The following is a 23,965-nucleotide window of genomic DNA, read 5'->3' as shown; positions in this document are numbered from 1 at the left end:
TTCAGGGTATCTAAGTGTTTGATAGTGTGAGCTGGAAAGTGGGCTGGAAAGTGAGCTGCGTTCAGGCGATCTACCTGTTTGAGGGTGTGCGTTGGAAGCAGACGTTACACAAATGAGGAGGACCCAGACTTCTTCCTTCAATTTAACAAAATAATACTGCATTTCGGTCATTTTTGTCTGATACTATGGGGGGATTATAATCAGGCTCTGATGCTTATTTAGATCAATAAAAAACTGGTCTAACCAGTGCCTCAAAAACTCAAGAAGCAATTAAAACACTGTGTAAAGATGTTGGTCTTTATGAAATATGGAGATGGATCAATCCAACCGCTCACGATTACACATTATTTTCAAATAGGCACACTGTTTATTCAAGCATTGACTACTTTCTGATCTCACACTCTGTCTGAGATAAAGTGGGTTCTTGCAATGTGGGCACGATAGCTATAACAGATCATGCAATCATTGATCTGACTGTTGGAATAGGAGAAGAAAGAGAAAATTGTAAATATTAGCGAATGAACACCAGCCTCTTATAGGACAAGGTGTTTTGTGAATTCCTTAAAACACACATTACGATATTATTTGAAACAAACAACAATAGTGTGAAACAGATACATATCTGGGAAGCTTTTAAAGCGTACATACAGTACGTGGAGTAATGATACAACAATCCGCTACTATTAACAAACTAGATAAACAGAAAATGTATCAACTTGAAACAGAGCTTAAAACATGTATCTGGTAAATCTGACGAAAACCAAATACGAGCTGAATATTTTATTCAGTAAAAAAGTGGAATATTCCCTGTACAGGCTGAAGCAGAGATGGTACGAATCTGGTGGAAAGGCAGGAAAATTGTTTGCCAGTCAATTGAAATCTAGAGAAACAGATAGGCAAGTAGGTGGAATCAGAAATCAGACAGGCAAGCTGATTACCAATCATAAAGAAATAAACAATGTATTTGGAGACTTCTATCAGGAACTTTATACTTCAGATGGCCCTTTAGACATGCCGAAAGCAGAGGCATTCTTTCAGAATCTGAACCTTCCTAAATTAACAGAGGAAGACAGGATCTGGCTCGACCGCCCTATTACTTTGGAGGAATTGACCGAAACTATAAGACAAGCACCCAGTGGTAAAAATTCAGGGTTGGATGGGATACCCAGTGATTTCTATAAAAGGTTTGCAGAGCAGCTTAGCCCAGAAATATTGAAAACATTTAACACATCGATTGACACAGGTGAGATCCCACCTTCTATGAGTGATGCAGTAATCACCCTATTCCTCAGAAAGGGAACAGATCATCCAATTTCTTTGATAAATTGTGATGGAAAATTGTTTACAAAAATTCTGGCTATGAAGGTGAATCATATCATTATGAAAATCATGAATCCAGATCAGGGAGGATTTGTGAATGGCAGAACTTCATCTGATAATCTTAGATGCCTATTGCATGTCATCTGGAAGGCAAAATATTTTGATACTTCAGTGGCAGCCTTATCCCTAGATGCAGAGAAAGCCTTTGGCTATAATGCTGGGACTACCTGCATTATACTGTAAATACATTTGGATTTGGACAGGTCTTTCAAAATATTATTACACTTCTGTACAATGACCCCTAATCCACAGTAGTCACTAACGGATTACGATCATCTCAATTTTCTGTAGGATGAGGCACGAAACAAGGTGACTGTCTCTCACCCCTCCTATTTATTATAGCATTAGAACCATTAGCCGAAGCCATTAGTAAGTCAATCAAAAGGATTCATATGGGAGGTAGGGAGAATGAATTACTGCTTTATGCAGACAACATATTACAAATAATATAAGACCTCCAACTCTCCATACTGCCTTTACTGGACCTGGTAAATGGATTCTCAGAGATATCGGGCTATAAAGAAAACTGGACCAAATCTGAAGCAATGCCTCTATCAAAACATTGTCTGAGAAATGACCTTCCCAGCTGGAGGTTTCAATGGGTCCCTAAAAACTTGAGGTACCTGGGGATAGTGTTAAATCCTGATCTAGAGAACATGATTTCTGAAAATCTTGACCCACTATTGAACAAAAAAATTCAACTCCAGTTTAAGAGCTGGGATACACTACAAATCTCATTATGGGGTCGGATACAGGTTATAAAGATGGTCATAGCTCCTAAACTGAATTACGTCATCAGCATGTTACCACTATCCATACCTGTCTATACTTTTAAATCCATAGACAAAATGATTACTGAGTTTGTTTGGGCCGGTAAAAAGGACAGGATAAAACTAGTGATATTAGAGGCAAAGAATGAGAAGGGAGGATTAAAGCTCCCTAACATGCAATTGTGTCAAGGAGCCTTTGTAGCTTCCCAAATAGACTCTCTCTTTATTGAGAACTCGACTAGGTCAATCTTGGTTGACGCCTTTTGGAGCATCAGATTATTTGAGTAAACAAAATGTGGGACCCCAGAATCCAATAATGTCTCATACTAAAAATGGCCTGATAGACTACAGACATACCTAAATCAAATCAAATCAAAATGTATTTGTCACATACACATGGTTAGCAGATGTTAATGCGAGTGTGGCGAAATGCTTGTGCTTCTAGTTCCGACAATGCAGTAATAACCAACAAGTAATCTAACTAACAATTCCAAAACTATTGTCTTATACACAGTGTAAGGGGATAAAGAATATGTACATAAAGATATATGAATGAGTGATGGTACAGAGCAGCATAGGCAAGATACAGTAGATGGTATCGAGTACAGTATATACATATGAGATGAGTATGTAAACAAAGTGGCATAGTTAAAGTGGCTAGTGATACATGTATTACATAAGGATGCAGTAGATGATATAGAGTACAGTATATACGTATACATATGAGATTAATAATGTAGGGTAATGTAAACATTATATTAGGTAGCATTGTTTAAAGTGGCTAGTGATATATTTTACATCATTTCCCATCAATTCCCATTATTAAAGTGGCTGGAGTTGAGTCAGTGTGTTGGCAGCAGCCACTCAATGTTAGTGGTGGCTGTTTAACAGTCTGATGGCCTTGAGATAGAAGCTGTTTTTCAGTCTCTCGGTCCCAGCTTTGATGCACCTGTACTGACCTCGCCTTCTGGGTGATAGCGGGGTGAACAGGCAGTGGCTCGGGTGGTTGCTGTCTTTGATGATCTTTATGGCCTTCCTGTAACATCGGGTGGTGTAGGTGTCCTGGAGGGCAGGTAGTTTGCCCCCGGTGATGCGTTGTGCAGACCTCACTACCCTCTGGAGAGCCTTACGGTTGTGGGCGGAGCAGTTGCCGTACCAGGCGGTGATACAGCCCGCCAGGATGCTCTCGATTGTGCATCTGTAGAAGTTTGTGAGCGCTTTTGGTGACAAGCCGAATTTCTTCAGCTTCCTGAGGTTGAAGAGGCGCTGCTGTGTCCCACAGCTAGCTTTCCCTTTATAGTGCCTTTGCCTACCAATAGAGGACCACAATGGAAAGAACTCTGACTATTTGTGTAAAACCATCTGTAATTTCGGTACATGTATTGGTTGCCTGCTGTGACTTCTTTATGTATTTTATATTGAATTGAGGTCAATACACACTTAAAATACTTAATTCAGATTTCAGACAGTCCAATTTGTACATCTCGAGTGCCCAATGACAAGCATCTGTGAGAGAAGCCTTAGATTCTGAAAGAACACATATTATTCTTCCCCGTTTAGAGTTTCCACCTTGACCACGTTGAATCTGTTCTTCATTCTCTCTCCGCTCTGAACAAAGTCCCACTATTCAGTCTATATTAGGATATGCTTAACACCCTGGCATCCTACAATCTAAACTAGATGCACTCAATCTCACAGAAATTATCAGGGAGCCTACCAGGTACAACTCTAAATCCGTAAACACGGGCACCCTCATAGATATCATCCTGACCAACCTGTCATCTAAATACACCTCTAATGTCTTCAACCAAGATCTTAGGGATCACTACCTTATTGCCTGCATCCATAATGGGTCCGCAGTCAAACGACCACCCCTCATCACTGTCAAACGCTCCCTAAAACACTTCAGCGAGCAGGCCTTTCTAATCGACCTGGCCCAGGTATCCTGGAAGGAAATTGACCTCATTCCATACATTAAGGGAAGAATTCGGCAGTACCTGTATGGTTAGTGAGAAAGTCCATATTGCAAATGTACGGTCCCTTACTAGACGTCCGAAATCGTTTGTAAAATTCGCGGACGGCGTCGGGCCGAGCGGCAGGGCCGGACCTACCAGGAAGTCATCAAATGAACGTTGTCGGACATTCGGTTTCCGTTTTACAAAAATAATAAGATTTATGTCATTTTTCCCATGTCCCGGAAATTCCCACAAGAGGGCATAAGCAATCATATGGCTATTGCTACAAAACATCACGATTCACGACGGGGCCTTATCTCGAAAACTGAAAATATTTAGAAGCCGAAACTCGGTGAGCGTAGGGGCGGCATAATGGGCAGTTGGCCCCGAACAAGATGGCGTCTAGGCCTCAACGGTTTTTGAGTTATGGCCATTTATCTGGGATTAAAGGTCCAAAATGAAAATAGAGAAATTATTTTTCCACTTCACGTCAAAGTCAAGGAGCCTCCGGTGTCAATAAAAAAGAACCAGCCATTTATCTATCGTCATTTAAGAGAAATCGTACAACGACACCTTGGTGATGTTCACGGATAGGTGTTTTTTTTTTTTCAACGGTTACAGATCCAGTTGCAGGTTGTTCTTACGAATCTTTTTAAAGTGTGCTGCGGAGCTCTGCGAGATTTCTGTGATTTTCTATGATTTTCTGAAATAACACACACTCACTAAACCCTCCGTAAATAACTCAGTTCTTAACGTAAAGACTTAAAACTCGGGATTCTGTAAAGGCATACCCCAATCATGATATGAGTTTATTTATAGCTTCCTGTGCCAACCGGAAGTGCCTTTAATGGTGTCACAGTGGCAGTTTCCATGGGTTAAAAAGGTCAGATCTTTTCAAAACTTCATATGTGTGACTAGGTAACCCTCATGAACTGTAAATCAGTCATTTCTCCCAGCAGATGTCAAAGAAAAGCTCTCACACGCACACACAGCAAGGATGGAGTGAAAAAGTGTGGTTCTTAAAGACACAGAGAGCAGGCAATGGCATAAACATAATGTCTAGGCCGTGCCGAGTTCAACGAGATATCCCGCTTGACCGTAGCTCGCTCGGTCTGAGCGCAGCGACCATTAGAAAAGTAGGCCCAAAAGAAGCCTGCCCCACAACGTCATTTGCTTTTGGGTGACAGTGAGAGAACCGTTAGGGTGAGAAGCACAATTCGACCTCAGGTATGTTCCTAAGGTCCTTCCGATCCGTGCAAGCCTAACGTTGACAGTGTGGCATTAACCCTTAATAGTTAAAAGATGGTGTTTACTTCAAAAAGTTTGCATTGATTTCTCTCCCCATAGGAATACATTGCCTTTACCCCTAAATTCAACCTGAAGTCTATATGGGTTATGAATGCCGTATGAACCTGTCTTTGGTAACAGTCCATCAGGCCAGTATGAGGTCTACCTGTGTTGATTCTAAGCTTCCTGGACCAACCGGAAGTGGTTAAAATCACCCTAAAAGTGTTTTTCCATTACCTGCCTGCAGTTTGATAGACATAGTGCATTCAACCCTGTGTAAATCAGTCAATTCTTAACGTAAGGACTTAAAACTCAGGATTCTGTAAAAGCATAGCCCAGTGAGGATATGTGTTGACTTATAGCTTCCTGTGACAACCGGAAGTGCCTTAATTGGTGTCTCAGGGGCTGTTTCGAGGGGTTAAAAAGTCAGATCTGTCCAAAACTTCATATGTGTGATTAGGCAACCCCCATGAACTGTAAATCAGTCATTTTTCCCATAAAATTTCAAAGGAAAACTAAATCACACAGACACACAACTTGGAAGGAGGGACGTATTGGGGTTTGTAGAGACAGACAGTGCCTCCAATAGTTAGCTTTGTTCGAGCTAAAAAGAACCGTCAGACCTAGAGTTCCGAAACTTTAGAAACCTGTTCTAGACCTCGGGTCGATAGTGCGTGGTGAGTTAGGTGGCTCTAGAAGGTTCTCGGACCGAGAAATAGCCTCGTACATTTGCAATGATTTCAATTCATTTTGACCATTACGAAAATGGCGACATTTAGAAAAGTCTCAGAGACACAAGACTAGGTGCATTGGAACCGGCTCGGCCCATAGAGACGGACCCCAACGTTTCGGTCCGATAGCTCATTCAAGGACCCCATAGCAAGGCATGGAAAAAAGTGGATTTTCAGCACCAATTAGGGTTTTACTCGGGCACCGAAGGACCTATCGAGCCGAAACTCGGGATTCGGGGTCGCCTCACATAGGCCTTCACATAATGTCTGACCTGGACCCGCAGCTAGAACGTAACTATGTGTTTTACGTTTTTATTATGTTTTAAACTAATGGCGCTGTGAATTATGGGCCTGCTCTGACATATGTGATAGTTGGCTTCTAAATGAGTTGGAAAAAGTGGGTTTGGTGTCAATTGGTATCAGTTTGGTGTCAGAATGACATCTAATTGACTGGTGGACACTGACTTGCTAGTTGACTTTTGTACATTAGCAATATGTTTAAACGGAGAGGGACCATCACCAAAATGGCATTCTGAAATCAACACAAAAATGGCATCACCATAGTCTCCAGGCTGTGCAGAGTTCAACGAGACGCCCCGCTTGACCGTAGCTCGCTCTGAGTGCAGCGACCTTGAAAAAAAAGAAGGCGCAAAAGGAAGCCTGGCCCTCAATGTCATTTGCTTTTGGGTGACAGTGAGAGAACCGTTAGGGTGAGAAGCACAATTCGACCTCAGGTACGTTCCTAAGGTCCTTCCGATCCGTGCAAGCCTAACCTTGACCGTGTGGCATTAACCCTTAATAGTTAAAAGAAGGTGTTTACTTCAAAGAGTTTGCATTGACTTCTCTCCCCATAGGAATACATTGCCTTTACCCCTAAATTCAACCTGAAGTCTATATGGGTTATGAATGCCGTATGAACCTGTCTTTGGTAACAGTCCATCAGGCCAGTATGAGGTCTACCTGTGTTGATTCTAAGCTTCCTGGACCAACCGGAAGTGGTTAAAATCACCCTAAAAGTGTTTTTCCATTACCTGCCTGCAGTTTGATAGACATAGTGCATTCAACCCTGTGTAAATCAGTCAATTCTTAACGTAAGGACTTAAAACTCAGGATTCTGTAAGTTTCTATGTCAATCAAGACATGGGTTTACTTATAGCTTCCTGTGCCAACCGGAAGTGCCTTTAATGATGTCACAGTGGCAGTTTCCAAGGGTTAAAAAGGTCAGATCTTTTCAAAACTTCATATGTGTGACTAGGTAACCCTCATGAACTGTAAATCAGTCATTTCTCCCAACAGATGTCAAAGAAAAGCTCTCACACGCACACACAGCAAGGCTGGAGTGAAAAAGTGCGGTTCTCAAAGACACAGAGAGCAGGCAATGGCATAAACATAATCTCTAGGCCGTGCCGAGTTCAACGAGATATCCCGCTTGACCGTAGCTCGCTCGGTCTGAGCGCAGCGACCATTAGAAAAGTAGGCCCAAAATGAAGCCTGCCCCACAACGTCATTTGCTTTTGGGTGACAGTGAGAGAACCGTTAGGGTGAGAAGCACAATTCGACCTCAGGTACGTTCCTAAGGTCCTTCCGATCCGTGCAAGCCTAACCTTGACCGTGTGGCATTAACCCTTAATAGTTAAAAGAAGGTGTTTACTTCAAATAGTTTGCATTGACTTCTCTCCCCATAGGAATACATTGCCTGCACCCCTAAATTCAACCTGAAGTCTATATGGGTTATGAATGCCGTATGAACCTGTCTTTGATAACAGTCCATCAGGCCAGTATGAGGTCTACCTGTGTTGATTCTAGGCTTCCTGGACCAACCGGAAGTGGTTAAAATCACCCTAAAAGTGTTTTTCCATTACCTGCCTGCAGTTTGATAGACATAGTGCATTCAACCCTGTGTAAATCAGTCAATTCTTAACGTAAGGACTTAAAACACAGGATTCTGTAAAAGCATAGCCCAGTGAGGATATGTGTTGACTTATAGCTTCCTGTGACAACCGGAAGTGCCTTAATTGGTGTCTCAGGGGCTGTTTCGAGGGGTTAAAAAAGTCAGATCTGTCCAAAACTTCATATGTGTGATTAGGCAACCCCCATGAACTGTAAATCAGTCATTTTTCCCATAAAATTTCAAAGGAAAACTAAATCACACAGACACACAACTTGGAAGGAGGGACGTATTGGGGGTTGTAGAGACAGACAGTGCCTCCAATAGTTAGCTTTGTTCGAGCTAAAAAGAACCGTCAGACCTAGAGTTCCGAAACTTTAGAAACCTGTTCTAGACCTCGGGTCGATAGTGCGTGGTGAGTTAGGTGGCTCTAGAAGGTTCTCGGACCGAGAAATAGCCTCGTACATTTGCAATGATTTCAATTCATTTTGACCATTACGAAAATGGCGACATTTAGAAAAGTCTCAGAGACACAAGACTAGGTGCATTGGAACCGGCTCGGCCCATAGAGACGGACCCCAACGTTTCGGTCCGATAGCTCATTCAAGGACCCCATAGCAAGGCATGGAAAAAGTGGATTTTCAGCACCAATTAGGGTTTTACTCGGGCACCGAAGGACCTATCGAGCCGAAACTCGGGATTCGGGGTCGCCTCACATAGGCCTTCACATAATGTCTGACCTGGACCCGCAGCTAGAACGTAACTATGTGTTTTACGTTTTTATTATGTTTTAAACTAAAGGCGCTGTGAATTATGGGCCTGCTCTGACATATATGATAGTTGGCTTCTAAATGAGTTGGAAAAAGTGGGTTTGGTGTCAATTGGTATCAGTTTGGTGTCAAAATGACATCTAATTGACTGATGGACACTGACTTGCTAGTTGACTTTTGTACATTAGCAATATGTTTAAACGGAGAGGGACCATCACCAAAAGTGACATTCTGAAATCAACCCTAACGAGCCATGGAGATGAACCAGAATCACTGCCCAGCTATCCCGAGTTCATCGGGCCAGTCAATTTCACATTCCTGCAGGATTTTTATAGCATGACAAATTCGTGATGGTACCTGCCCATTGAACCATATTGCAAATGCACAGTGACTTTGCAAAAGTGAGAAAACATAAACAAATGGACATGATGAAATCAACACAACGAGTGATGGAAATGTACAACTATCACTGCTCAGCCATCCTGTGTTCATCAGACCAGTCAATTTTGCATTTTTGAGCATGTCAAATTTCATATGGTAAATGCACATTGAAACATATTGCAAATGCGCGCGCACTTGCAATATGATTCTATAGTGTAAAAACATCACCTAATGGACATGATGAAATCAACACAACGAGTGATGGAAATGTACAACTATCACTGCTCGGCCATCCTGTGTCCATCAGACCAGTCAATTTTGCATTTTTGAGCATGTCAAATTTCATATGGTAAATGCACATTGAAACATATTGCAAATGCGCGCGCACTTGCAATATGATTCTATAGTGTAAAAACATCACCTAATGGACATGATGAAATCAACACAACGAGTGATGGAAATGTACAACTATCACTGCTCGGCCATCCTGTGTCCATCAGACCAGTCAATTTTGCATTTTTGAGCATGTCAAATTTCATATGGTAAATGCACATTGAAACATATTGCAAATGCGCGCGCACTTGCAATATGATTCTATAGTGTAAAAACATCACCTAATGGACATGATGAAATCAACACAACGAGTGATGGAAATGTACAACTATCACTGCCCGGCCATCCTGTGTTCCCATAGCGAGCATTAATATCAGAATGACCGGTAAATGCATTTACAACCATATTTTTATTTTTGGGTTACCAGTTGCACAACAATGCACGTGCATTTGCAATATGATTCTATAGTGTAAAAACATCACCTAACGGAGATGATGAAATCAACACAACGAGTGATGGAAATGTACAACTATCACTGCTCGGCCATCCTGTGTTCATCAGACCAGTCAATTTTGCATTTTTGAGCAAGGTCAAATTTCATATGGTAAATGCACATTGAAACATATTGCAAATGCACGTGCACTTGCAATATGATTATATAGTGAAAAACATCACAAAATGGACATGATGAAGTCAACACAACGAGTGATGGAAAGGAACAACTATCACTGCCCGGCCATCCCGAGTTCATCAGGCCAGTCAATTTTGCATTTCTGCAGGATTTTGAGCATGTCAAATTTCTTACGTCATTTGGCCCACAAAAAAATCCTTATGCACAATTTAAAAAAATATATAAAAAAATATGATAATAAAATTGGACAAAAGTATATTCATACAGTTCTTACACATGTGTAATTGACAAAAAAATTGAAAGAATTTCAAAAAACGGTCCAGAAAGCACTTTTTTAAGGGTGTGTGAAGTTTTTACAAAATTTTGACATTTTTGACTTTTGACTTTTGACTTCCTATGAAATCATATTGGAATTGGACAAAACATATTCCTTATGCGCATGTAAAAAAAAAAAAAAAAAAAAAAAATTATGATAATAAAATTGGACAAAAGTATATTCATACAGTTCTTACACATGTGTAATTGACAAAAAATCGAAAGAATTTCGAAAAACGGTCCAGAAAGCACTTTTTTATGGGTGTGTGAAGTTTTTTACAAAATTTTGACATTTTTGACTTTTGACTTTTGACTTCCTATGAAATCATATTGGAATTGGACAAAACATATTCCTTATGCGCATATAACATTTAAAAAAAAATTTATGATAATAAAATTGGACAAAAGTATATTCATACAGTTCTTACACATGTGTAATTGACAAAAAAATCAAAGAATTTCGAAAAACGGTCCCAGAAAGCACTTTTTATGGGTGTGTGAAGTTTTTACAAAATTTTGACATTTTTGACTTTTGACTTTTGACTTCCTATGAAATCATATTGGAATTGGACAAAACATATTCCTTATGCGCATATAAAAAAATTAAAAAATTATGATAATAAAATTGGACAAAAGTATATTCATACAGTTCTTACACATGTGTAATTGACAAAAAAATCGAAAGAATTTCGAAAAACGGTCCAGAAAGCACTTTTTAAGGGGTGATAAGTTTTTGAAAAAAGTTCATTTTTTCAAAATTTTACTTTTGGACATTAATTTGGGTTACATCTCCAATATGAAAACCCCGGTGGAGCGCATTTGCCCCCTGTTGAATTTTTAAAGTGTTACAACTGGCAATTACCATATGGCATTTGCAATACACTTTGGATGAATCAACGCCGAATTGGGTGGTATTGGCCAATGTGTATATGGTTTGTCCGATGCCAATGACATGCCATTCATTTTTGTCCAATACAGGGGGTATTCCTTACATCAGTAGAGGATGCTTGGTTATTCTTTAAAAGTGCTTTCCTCACCATCTTGTATAAGCATGCCCCATTTAAAAAATTTTGAACTAAGGACAGATATAACCCTTGCTTCACTCCAGACCTGACTGCCCTTGACCCGCACAAAAACATCCTGTGGCGTACTGCATTAGCATCGAATAGCCCCCGCGATATGCAACTTTTCAGGGAAGTTAGAAACCATTATACACAGTCAGTTAGGAAAGCAAAGGCTAGCTTTTTCAAACAGAAATTTGCATCCTGTAGCACAAACTCTCAAAAGTTCTGGGACACTGTAAAGCCCATGGAGAATAAGAGCACCTCCTCCCAGCTGCCCTCTGCACTGAGGCTAGGAAGCAATGTCGTCACTGATAAATCTGCGATAATCAAGAATTTCAATAAGCATTTTTCTACGGCTGGCCATGCTTTCCACCTGGCTACCCATACCCTGATCAACAGCTCTGTACCCCCCACAGCAACTTTCCCAAGTCTCCTCCATTTCTCCTGCACCCAAATCCAGATAGCTGATGTTCTGAAAGAGCTGCAAAATCTGGACCCTTACAAATCAGCTGGGATAGACAATCTGGACCCTCTCTTCCGAAAATTATCTGCAGCAATTGTTGCAACACCCATTGCTATCCTGTTCAACCTCTCTTTCGTATTGTCTGAGATCCCTAAAGATTGGAAAGCTACAGCGGTCATCCCCCTCTTTAAAGGGGGAGACACTCTAGATCCAAAGTGTTATAGACCTATATCTACCCTACCCTACCTTTCTAAAGTCTCCGAAAGCCAAGTTAACAAACAGATCACTGACCATTTCGAATCCCACCATACCGACTCTGCTATGCAATCTGGTTTCCGAGCTGGTCATGGGAGCACCTCAGCCACGCTCAAGGTCCTAAATGACATCATAACCACGATCGATAAAAGACAATACTGTGCAGCCATCTTCATCGAACTGCACAAGGCTTTCGACTCTGTCAATCACACCATTTTTATCGGCAGCCTTGGTTTCTCAAATGACTGCTTAGCCTGGTTCACCAATTACTTCTCATATTGAGTTCAGTGTGTAAAATCGGAGGGCCTGTTGTCCGGACCTCTGGCAGTCTCAATGGGGGTGCCACAGGGTTCAATTCTCAGACCAACTCTTTTATCTGTATACATCAATGATGTCGCTCTTGCTGCTTGTGATTCTCTGATGCACCTCTACGCAGACGACTCCATTCTGTATATTTCTGGCCCTTCTTTGGAGACTGTGTTAACAAACTTCCAAACGAGCTTCAATGCCATACAACTCTCCTTCCGTGGCCTCCAACTGCTCTTAAATGCAAGTAAAACTAAATGCATGCTCTTCAACCGATCGCAGCCCGCACCCGCCCGCCCATCTAGCATCACTACTCTGGACGGTTCTGACTTAGAATATGTGAACACCTACAAATACCTAGGTGTCTGGCTAGACTGTAAACTCTCCTTCCCGACTCACATTTAGCATCTCCAATGCAAAGTTAAATCTAGGATCGGCTTCCTATTTCACAACAAAGCATCCTTCACTCATGCTGCCAAACATACACTCGTAAATCTGACTATCCTACCAAGCCTTGACTTCGGCGATGTCATTTACAAAATAACCTCCAACACTCTACTCACCAAATTGAATGTAGTCTATCACAGTGCCATCCGTTTTGTCACCAACGTCCCATGTACTACCCACCACTGCGACCTGTATACTCTCGTTGGCTGGCCCTCGTTTCATATTCGTCACCAAACCCACTGGCTCCAGGTCATCTATAAGTCTTTGCTTGGTAAAGCCCCGCCTTATCTCAGTTCACTGGTCACCATAGCAGCACCCACCTGTAGCACGTGCTCCAGCAGGTATATTTCACTGGTCATCCCCAAAGCCAACTCCTCATTTGGCCGCCTTTCCTTCCAGTTCTCTGCTGCCAATGACTGGAACGAATTGCAAAAATCTCTGAAGCTGGAGTCTTATATCTCCCTCACTAACTTTAAGCATCAGCTGTCAGAGCAGCTTACCGATCATTGCACCTGTACATTTCCCATCGGTAAATAGCCCACCCAACTACCTCATCCCCATATTGTTATTTATTTTTGCTCCTTTGCACTCCAGTATCTCTACTTGTACATTCATCTTCTGCACATCTATCACTCCAGTGTTCAATTGCTAAATTGTAATTATTTCGCCACTATGGCCTATTTATTGCCTTAACTCCTAAATCTCACTACATTTGCACACACTGTATATATACTTTTCTATTGTGTTATTGACTGTATGTTTGTTTATCCTATGTGTAACTCTGTGTTGTTTTTGTCGCACTGCTTTGCCTTATCTTTGCCAGGTCGCAGTTGTAAATGTAACGGTCGTCTGATGAGGAAGGATCGGACCAAAGCGCAGCGTGGTAAGTGTTCATGATTTTTATTAACACTGTACACTAAAACAAAATAACGAAGTGAGAAATGACAACGAACAGTTCTGTCAGGTGCAGAAAACACTAAAGAGAAAATAACTACCCACAAAACACAGGTGGGAAAAGGGTACCTAAGTATGGTTCCCATTCAGAGACAGCTGTCCCTGATTGAGAACCATACCCGGCCAAAACATAGAGATAGAAAATCATAGAAATACAAAACATAGAAAACTGTGCCCACCCAAATCATACTCTGACCAAACCAAAATAGAGACATAAAAATCTCTCTAAGGTCAGGGCGTGACAGTGCCCTCCCCCCAAAGGTGCGGACTCTGGCCGCAAAATCTGAACCTATAGGAGAGGGTCTGGGTGGGCATTTCTCCGCGGTGGCGGCTCTGGTGCGGGACGTAGACCCCACTCCACCTCTGGCTTGGCCCACTTTCGTGGCGCCTCTAGTGTGGGGACCCTCGCCGCCGACCCCAGACTGGGGACACTCTTTGCGGGCACCGGACTGGGCACCATCGTTGCGGGCCCCGGACTGGGCACCCTCGTAGCGGGCCCCCAGACTGGGCACCCTCCTTGGGTCCCTGGACTGGGCACCCTCGTTTTAAACCCCGGACTGGGCATCCTCGTTGCGGGCCCCAGACTGGGGACCCTCGTTGCGGGCCCCGGACTGGGCACCATTGTTGGAGGCTCCGGACTGGAGGGCGTCGCTGGAGGGAGGAGATGCAGAGACAGCCTGGTGCGTGGAGCTGCCACAGGGCCCACCAGGCAGGCGAGACCTACAGGAGGCCTGCTCCGTAGAGGAGACACAGGATGAACCGGGCTGTGGGGAAGCACTGGAGCTCTGGTGCGCAGCCTTGGCACCACTCCTCCAGGCTGAATGCCCACTTTAGCCCGGCACGGGCGGACCGCAGGCATAGGACGCACTGAACAGTCCCAGCGCACTGGAGACACAGTGCGCAGAGCAGGCGAAAGATACCCTGGGCCGAAACAACGCACCGGAGACCAAGCGCACTGAGCTGCCACAATCTGCCCTGGCTGGATGCCCACTCTCACGTGGCACTTGCAGAGGGCTGGCATATAGCGCACCGGGCTATGAGTGCGCACTTGCGACACCGTACGCTTTACCGCATAACACGGTGCCTGACCAGTACCACGCTGCTTCCGGTAAGCACAGGGAGTTTGCTCAGGTCTATAGCCTGACTTTGCCAATCTCCCCATGTGCCCCCCCAAAAAATGTTTGGGGGCTGCCTCTCGTGCCTGCTTTGCTGACTTGCCTCATATCGCCGCCTCAGCTTTTGCTGCCTCCAGTTCCTCTTTCGGACGGCGATATTCCCTTTCTGTCCAGTATCTCCTTCCATGTCCAGGAGTCCTGAACCCTCTGCTCCTCCATACCACGGTGCTTGATCCGCTTGTGGTGGGTAGTTCTGTAACTGTCATCTCATGAGGAAGGATCGGACCAAAGCGCGCGTGGTAAGTGTTCATGATTTTTATTAACACTGAACACTAAAACAAAATAACAAAGTGAGAAACGACAACGAACAGTTCTGTCAGGTGCAGAAAACACTAAACAGAAAATAACTACCCACAAAACACAGGTGGGAAAAGAATACCTAAGTATGGTTCACAATCAGAGACAACGATAGACAGCTGTCCCTGATTGAGAACCATACCCGGCCAAAACAAAGAAATACAAAACATAGAAAACTGAACATAGAATGCCCACCCAAATCACACCCTGACCAAATCAAAATAGAGACATAAAAAGCTCTCTAAGGTCAGGGCGTGACAGTAAATGAGAACTTGTTCTCAACTGAAATAAAAAAAAGAAATAAAAATTAAATACTACACAAGGCTTTGCCAATGAGTGAAGCCTCAAAAAGTGTCCCTGTATTCTTCTCTCTCAGCTTTTTAGTATGTTAATGAGATAAAAGTGAATAAAAGCTGACATGGGAGTTGAGAGAACCATTTTCCCGGCTCTTTGTTCATTTGGAGAAATACTTTTCATTTGATCTAGCATTTACAGCTGCATTCTATCCAGCTTTAATGTGCCTGAATACGTCTGAGGGTTAATAAAGACTGACACCTCAGTGGTGGTTCTTTGTGAACACGTTCCTTCTTGTGTCTGTTTCTCTCTGGAAAAGGCTTTTGCACTAATCATCTCAATAAAAGACTAAAACCCCGTGTGCAAAACAGACATGACTAGCATCATACAGGAGCAAATGGGTGTTTGATTCAATTTATTACGGGTTTTGCCTGCAGGAAGAAGCATATGAATGTGATTTATTTGTTTGTTTATTATCAGGGACCAGGCACAATGTAAGTAGAGCACAAGAGTTAGAGAGCCACAAAGCTAATTTCCATCATCAAAACAGTATTATTATTGTATTTCCTGTGAGCAGCTTACTGTGTATTTATCACCTAGGAAAATGTTCAGGGACACTAGAACTTCCTGTCTCTTCCTGACGTTGTCACGTGTCCTTTCCTGTCTCCAGGGAGACCACAGGGGGAAGACAACCATGTCTAACCCATGATGTCTCTCGGGAGGAGAAGGGGCTGCCCCTCACCTGTGAGACCTTCAACAATGGCACACGCTTCTCCAAGAGCCAGTCCAACAACCTCATTGTTTTCTGTGAGACTCTGGATAGAACTATGACAACAACAACCCTATAACCCTAATGGTTGTTGTGAATCTCTATTGAATGACTATGACAAGTACAACTTTGAACAAACCTTGCACAACCAGAACTTAACTATGCATTGTACAGTAACAATCCCAACAATAGCAATGTGTGCTTTAGATAACTATAATACAGACACAACCTCCTCACTCTTTCCCGCCCTCCCTCTCTTCTCTCAATTCAATTCAATTCAAGGGCTTTATTGGCATGGGAAACACATCATTGCCAAAGCAAGTGAGGTAGATAATATATAAAGTGAATTTATGAAGTGAAAAACAATCAAAATTAACAGTAAACATTACACATACAGAAGTTTAAAAACAATAAAGACATTACAAATGTCATATTATATATATATATACAGTGTTTTAACAATGTACAAATGGTTAAAGGACACAAGATAAAATAAATAAGCATAACTATGGGTTGTATTTACAATGGTGTTTGTTCTTCACTGGTTGCCCTTTTCTTGTGGCAACAGGTCACAAATCTTGCTGCTGTGATGGCACACTGTGGAATTTCACCCAGTAGATTTGGGAGTTTTTCAAAATTGAATTTGTTTTCGAATTCTTTGTGGATCTGTGTAATCTGAGGGAAATATGTCTCTCTAATACGGTCATACATTGGGCAGGAGGCTAGGAAGTGCAGCTCAGTTCTCTCTCTCTCTATCTCTCTCTCTCTTTCTTTCTCTCTCCCTCCCCGGTCTCTCTCTCCCTTACACACTCCCCTCTCTCTCTCTCCCCCTTCGTCTCTGTCCCCCCCTCCCCTTCACTCATATCTATCTCTCCACCCCCCCCCTCCCCTTTCAGACCCTCCTCAGAAGGTGTGGATAGGAGCCCCTCCCCCAGGGGTTCCTCTGAGCTCAGGGACCATCATACGCCTCATCTGCTTCTCTATTGGGGGAAGTCCCAAAGGAACCCTCAACTGGTACAGAGTGTGTACATGTGTGTATTGTATGACAGCATACATTGCGATTGTTTAAGTTGTAATAGGTTGTAGCAGTTAAGACTCTCTGTCTGTACAGTACCATGTCCTCCATTCTCTACTTTCCTCTCCACACCGCAGGATGGTAAGGTTTTATTAGACTACCCCAAACAGGTGCCCTCTGATAAAGGCATGTCCAAAGAACTGGTTGTGCGCCTCCAGCCCAGTGACAACATGGCTACCTACCGCTGTAATGCCACCAATAAGGCTGTCCTCAACGCCTCTGTCAAACTCATAGTCCAGTGTGAGTCTTACAGACCTACAGACCGGGCTCTGGGCATGAGTGGATTAATATTAGCCTTTATGGGCCTGACTAATAGAGGAGGAAAGCATTAGCTATATTCAAGATGATAGCTATATTCAAGTAGACAGGTAGATTCAAGATGATAGCTATATTCAAGATGATAGGTTTATTCAAGATGATAGGTGGATTCAAGATGATAGCTATATTCAAGATGATAGGTGAATTCAAGATGATAGGTACATTCAAGATGATAGGTATATTTAAGATGACAGGTAGATTCAAGATGATAGGTAGATTCAAGATGATAGGTAGATTCAAGATGATAGGTAGATTCAAGATGATAGGTGGATTCAAGATGATAGATACATTCAAGATATAGCCTAAAGTTATGCTACAAAGACAGAATCAGCAGCCTCAGTATGTTGACAGTGGTGTCTTGTCCTCTCTCCTCTACCCCTCCACCCCTCCCCAGTCCCTGCAGTGAGTGTGACAATCATAGCCAAGCAGAAAGAGCTGCATCGGGGCCAAAACCAACATCTCCTGGAGCCTGGGCCCAACCAGCTGAGGGGAGGTAAGGTTAAAGGGGAGCCAGTCTGTGGGCCATGGAGGAGTCAATGGAGACCCTAGACTACAGTCTTGTGCAGGTAAAGTTTTTGCAAACCGCACCCGGGCTGCACCTGCCACAATAGCGTGACTGCACCGTAACCTGCCAATCAGGGCAGAGAGCGGCCGCAACCCGGCACGTAATTTGTACCAAATCCCGCCCGCAAATTGCCAGATCATATCAATTGATTTCATTGTTATGACTAGTAGTAGGCCTAGGGCATATAGGCCTATAGACAGTAGGAGCATATCCCATTGCCATAGCCTATTCAAAGAACTGCGTGATTGCATGCAGCCATTTGAAAAAACAAAAGCAAGTTGTTGCCTACTCAGGCAAGCAATAGGCCTAACTGAGTTTTGAAAAGCCTTGTTCTACCTGCTGGACGAGGGGCCTGTTTTGGACTGCCCTCATCAACACAGACTTGCATGCTACGTCAAAATGGGCTAACGTCAACGATTAGGCAACAATATCCTGTTAACATAATTGTAACTTCACCTGTGAACTGTTTTCCATGAGTTGGCTTTACACTTGCATTAATTGTGTTATCAAACGCTGCCATTACGTGTAGACGTTAGTTAGCTAGCTAGCTCAGGTAAGAACGGTGAGTAGTGAGTGAAAGTCATATGAGGGGAAGAGCAAGGAGTGGGAAAGCAGGAGAGGATAATGTGTTTTACTCACAGAGATAGATAGAGGTTTAATCTTTATATCTGTGCCATTCTAGGATCTGTGACAGCGTGGGCACCGCCACTGAGGCTACAACCCATAGGAATCCCCACTCAGTTGACTACTTTGACTACTTTAAAATGGAGGAAGCATGGTGGAAGCCCTAATTGATGCTGCCCATGATAAAATGGCCATTTGGCCACTAGAGGCCTCTATCATTCTCTGATGTTTTCCTCAGCACCACTGTGAGCGTTCTGTGCAAGCAGCCTGTCTCAGTGCCGCTCTGATGGCCCACATACACCTCAGAATAAATTAATCAACTGTCAAAGCACAGAAAAAAATGTGAATTTGTTATTTAATTAATTTAAAGTGCAACCTGGCCACGGATTTATCGAATGTTCAAAATAGACTCACCAAATGTTTTCCTCTCACCTCTCATCAGGCTCCTAGGAACACAACGTTTGGTGATGTGTCAGTAAGCAGGACTCTGTCCCTCCCCCTGTCCTCCCAGCACCATGGCCAGAGGATCACCTGTCAGGCCTACAGCTCTCTGCTGTCTGAGGGAGTCAACACCTTCTTCAAGCTCAACACCTTCTTCAAGCTTCTTCAAGTGTGTGGGTTGTATACATGTGTATATTTCTCTCTGTTTGTTATACACAGCTTTTGAATACTTAATTTGTTTCACTGGGATCCAAATAAAGTATTGAATATGTGTGTGCACAGTTATGAGTAGGAGAAAAAGAAAGTGTGTGCTGGTGGGTAATGAAGCTTGAAGCATGATGGTAATGTGACACGATAGTGTGCATGGCAGGCAGTTTTGTTTGTGTGTGTTTGTGCTGTTCTCTGTGTTTGCGTGTGTGTGTATGTGTGTGTGTGAATGAGTGTGTGTTACTGTATTCCTTTGTTGTGACTGTGGGTTAGACAGGCTCTGTGGCAGTGTGTTCTAATTGTGTGTGTGCTTTGCAGCACAGCCATGTTATTCTTTGATGCTGTTTCACAGGCTGTAGCCAGCCAGCTCTTCAAAGCCTGCTGCTCCGTGTGAGCATGAAGGAATGTCACTGTGTGTTTGTGTGCAGCTGCTGTTGGACAACACTACTGTCACTTGCTGTTTTAATGCCTGTCCCTCCACCTCCCTCCCTCCCTCCCTCCCTCCCTCCCTCCCTCCCTCCCTCCCTCCCTCCCTCCCTCCCTCCCTCCCTCCCTCCCTCCCTCCCTCCCTCCCTCGTTCTTGACCTCCCTCCCTCGTTCTCTACCTACCTCGTTCTCTACCTACCTCGTTCTCTACCTACCTCTCTCTCTCCCTACCTCTCACCCGGCCTCCTGTGTGAATTCAGTCTTTTTTTGATATTGGTGGACGCCGCTTCTCTACAGGTTTTTCTTTCATTTGCACTGCTGTCGCCTTTCATGGCTGACATGGTTTCTTCATGTCTGGGCTTGTATTTTTTTCTCTCTTTGTGTGTGTGTGTGTGTGTGTGTCAGATCCCCCAGAGTTCAGCCCTGACCATCCCCAGAAGATACAGGTAGTGGAGGATGAGATAGCCATCCTTCCCTTGCCAACATCTCCTGCAGTTGGCTCTACCGCAAGGAGGAGATGCACAAAGATGATCTACCCTGCTCTCTTCCTCTCTCGCTGTGGTATCTCTTTATAGCCAGCCAACTAACTCTCTAGAGCTGAGCCAGCAACTGTGCTCGTATCATCCACCATTCAGACTATGAATAAAACAACAATGTGAACCTGCCTGATTCTCATTCAAATCAATCCAAATTGTATTTTATTTGTCATATGCTTTGTAAACCACACTGAAATGCTTACTTCCTTATGGGCCCTTCTCAAAAATGCAGAGAGAAATAAGATTGATAAATAATAGAAAGTAAAACATAATAATAAAAGTAATAATAAATACACAATGAGTAATGATAACTTGTCTATATACTGTACACATGGTACCAATACTGAGTTAATGTGCAGGGCTACGAGGTAGTTAAGTACATATAACTAGGAATAAAGTTACAGATAATAAACAGTAGCAGCAGCGTATTTAAAGTTAGTGCCAAAAGGGTCAATGTAGAGAGTCAGGGTAGCTATTCAGGTAAACTATTTAACCTGTTTGGGATAGGGGGCAGTATTTTCACGTTGGGATGAAAAGCGTGCCCAGAGTAAACTGACTGCTACTCGGGCACAGAAGCTAAGATATGCATACTATCAGTAGATTTGGATAGACAACACTCTGAAGTTTCTAAACCTGTTTGAATGATGTCTGTGAGTATAACAGAAATCATATGCCAGGCAAAAACCTGAGAAAAATCCAACCAGGAAGTGGGAAACAGTAGTCAGTTTCGCCTTGCTCGAACTCACCCGCGAGCAAGACTTTGCTCATGGCATTCTGCCAGACCCCTTAGTCAAACAGCTTTTATTCACTCCCCCTTCACAGTAGAAGCCTGAAACAATGTTCTAAAGACTGTTGACATCTAGTAGAAGACTTAGGAAGTGCAATCGGACCAAATTGTACACTGTATATTGGATAGGCAAAGACTTGAAAACCTACAAACCCCAGATTTTCCACTTCCTGGTGGATTTGTTCTCAAGTTTTTGCCTGCCATATGAGTTATGTTATACTCACAGACATCATTCAAACAGTTCTAGAATCTTCAGAGTGTTTTCTATCCAGATCTACTAATAATATGCATATCTTAGCTTCTGGGCCTGAGTAGCAGGCAGTATACTCTGGGCACCTTATTCATCCAAGCTACTCAATACTGCCCCCCAGCCATAAGACGTTAAGCTTTATTTTGATGTATTACACTTATATTTTCGTGAATGTGGAATATTGATATTTCTGTAGTTTGAATTGGGCGCGCTGCAATTTCACTGGATGTTGTCAAATCAATCCCACTAATGGGATTCGAGCGGGATTTGCTCTTAAGCCATCCCTAAGAGGTTCTCTACACTCAGTGTATATTATCCATGTCCTTGTTCAGCCACAACTCAGAGAAACATAGGATATTACAGTTCTTCAGGTCCCATTGATAGGACAGTCTCAAACGGAGCTTGTCCAGTTTATTCTCCAGTAATTGTACATTCGCCAATAGAACGGAGGATAGAGGCGTTTTTTTGTACTCGTAGATGTAGTTTCCTCAGGGTACCCGCACATCAGCCTTGCTTCTTTTCCGTGTCTCGTGGATCAGGGCTCGGTCCAGGGTGATCACTATGTCCTGCGCCTACGAATCGTTGAAGTAGAAATCTTCATCCAAATTGAGGTTAGTGATCGCTGGTCTGATGGAAACATTCCGTACAAATGACGTAAATGTGGGTCGCTATTTTTCTGAATACATCACAGCCGTTCCTCTCCTGGCCTAACCTCTATTCCCTGTCATCGGGCCACAGCCACCACACTCCTGTCCCTAACCTCCCACCTCAACCTCCACCACCGCACCATCCTCCCGGAGGGGTTACCCAGCCATTAAAGGAGGGATGTTGCGGTACAGTGGTGGTCTGACACATGGGCTATTGTTTCTGTGGGAATTTCTGTGAATACCAATCAATAATATAGCATTAGATGTCACGTATAAGCCAAGTGTGTGTGTGTGTTTGTGTTTGTGTTTGTGTTTGTGTGTGTGTGTGTGTGTGTGTGTGTGTGTGTGTGTGTGTGTGTGTGTGTGTGTGTGTGTGTGTGTGTGTGTAAGTCTGACCCACTGGCATTGAATCTGGTTTGTCTACTCACCTCAACACTGTGTTAGCCCACTCAGCTCAAGTCTAGGCATTAGCTCAGGAACTGAACACAAGTCTTCAGGACTTGGGCAAGGTTTCTCAGTCCTCACGCGAGTGTGGTTCATCAAGCTACTTATATTACATGCCAGTGTTGTATACCCAATACAACCCCAATCCTGTCACAACCTTGAACCAACCGACCGACACATCTCCATCCCACTGCCTCCACTCTTAATGATGTAATAATAGCAGGTCTGAATGTTCCAGTAAAACCTACAGTGCAGAACGAGCCTAATGGACAGACAGCACAGCGCTGTCCTGATCCGATGGAACCTGACAGTTGGAGGTTTCCATAATGTATAGAGGATTGTAATAGCTTTAATGGGTGCCGCTGTAGCCCACTTAACAATGTTGTTCCTGGTTAAAATTAATGTTGTATGTGAGAAGGCCGTAAGTGTCTCTGGTGATTCCATCAGTGTGCTATGTGTATGAACACAGACGGGGGCATTGGTACACTAATGCCACTACTGTTATAAGTAGATGGTACCCACAGGAAGAGAAGAGCACACCGTCAGGTGGAAAGGGATTACACTACAGTATGTTGATGGAGTCATAGTGCTGCTGTATCCAGGACATAGTGACTGACTGAAGGAGGGATGGAAGGAGGGAAAGTGGGCCATGATGACTGCACCCTCCCTGCCTCTGTCTCGCTCAAAGTTAAGGTAGAAGACAGGCAGCATGCAATGGAGAACCTCCAGCATGACGTGGCCCAATTTATGGACACTGAATTGGGCAGGGGTGTTTGACAGTAGGGGGTTGGGACAGATCCAAAATATACTGGGGTTAAATTGATTGGCAAATATTGTCAGGGATTTCTTCCATTGACGGAGAGGCGGACCAAAGCGCAGCATGGTTGTTTTGATTCATGTTTTAATAAATCACTTCACATGAACAAACTAACAAACAAAAACAAGAACTGTGAAAACCCAAAACAGCCCTATCTGGTGAAAAACACAGAGACAGGAACAATCACCCACAAACACACAGTGAAACCCAGGCTACCTAAGTATGATTCTCAATCAGAGACAACTAATGACACCTGCCTCTGATTGAGAACCATACTAGGCCGAAACATAGAAATACCCAAAACCTAGAACAACAAACATAGACTGCCCACCCAACTCACGCCCTGACCATACTAAATAAATA

At 43.2% G+C, this 23,965-nt stretch overlaps 1 pseudogene; it reads left to right on the top strand.

The window, feature by feature from the left end:
- The window catches only part of LOC118367806 (nephrin-like), a 49,157-nt pseudogene extending 27,994 nt beyond the window's left edge, over positions 1 to 21,163 (top strand).
- The last annotated feature ends 2,802 nt before the right edge of the window (positions 21,164 to 23,965 follow it).

This window comes from Oncorhynchus keta, chromosome 34 (assembly GCF_023373465.1).
Source record: "Oncorhynchus keta strain PuntledgeMale-10-30-2019 chromosome 34, Oket_V2, whole genome shotgun sequence".
NCBI lineage: Eukaryota > Metazoa > Chordata > Actinopteri > Salmoniformes > Salmonidae > Oncorhynchus > Oncorhynchus keta.
This window is presented reverse-complemented; position numbering and strand designations above follow the sequence as displayed.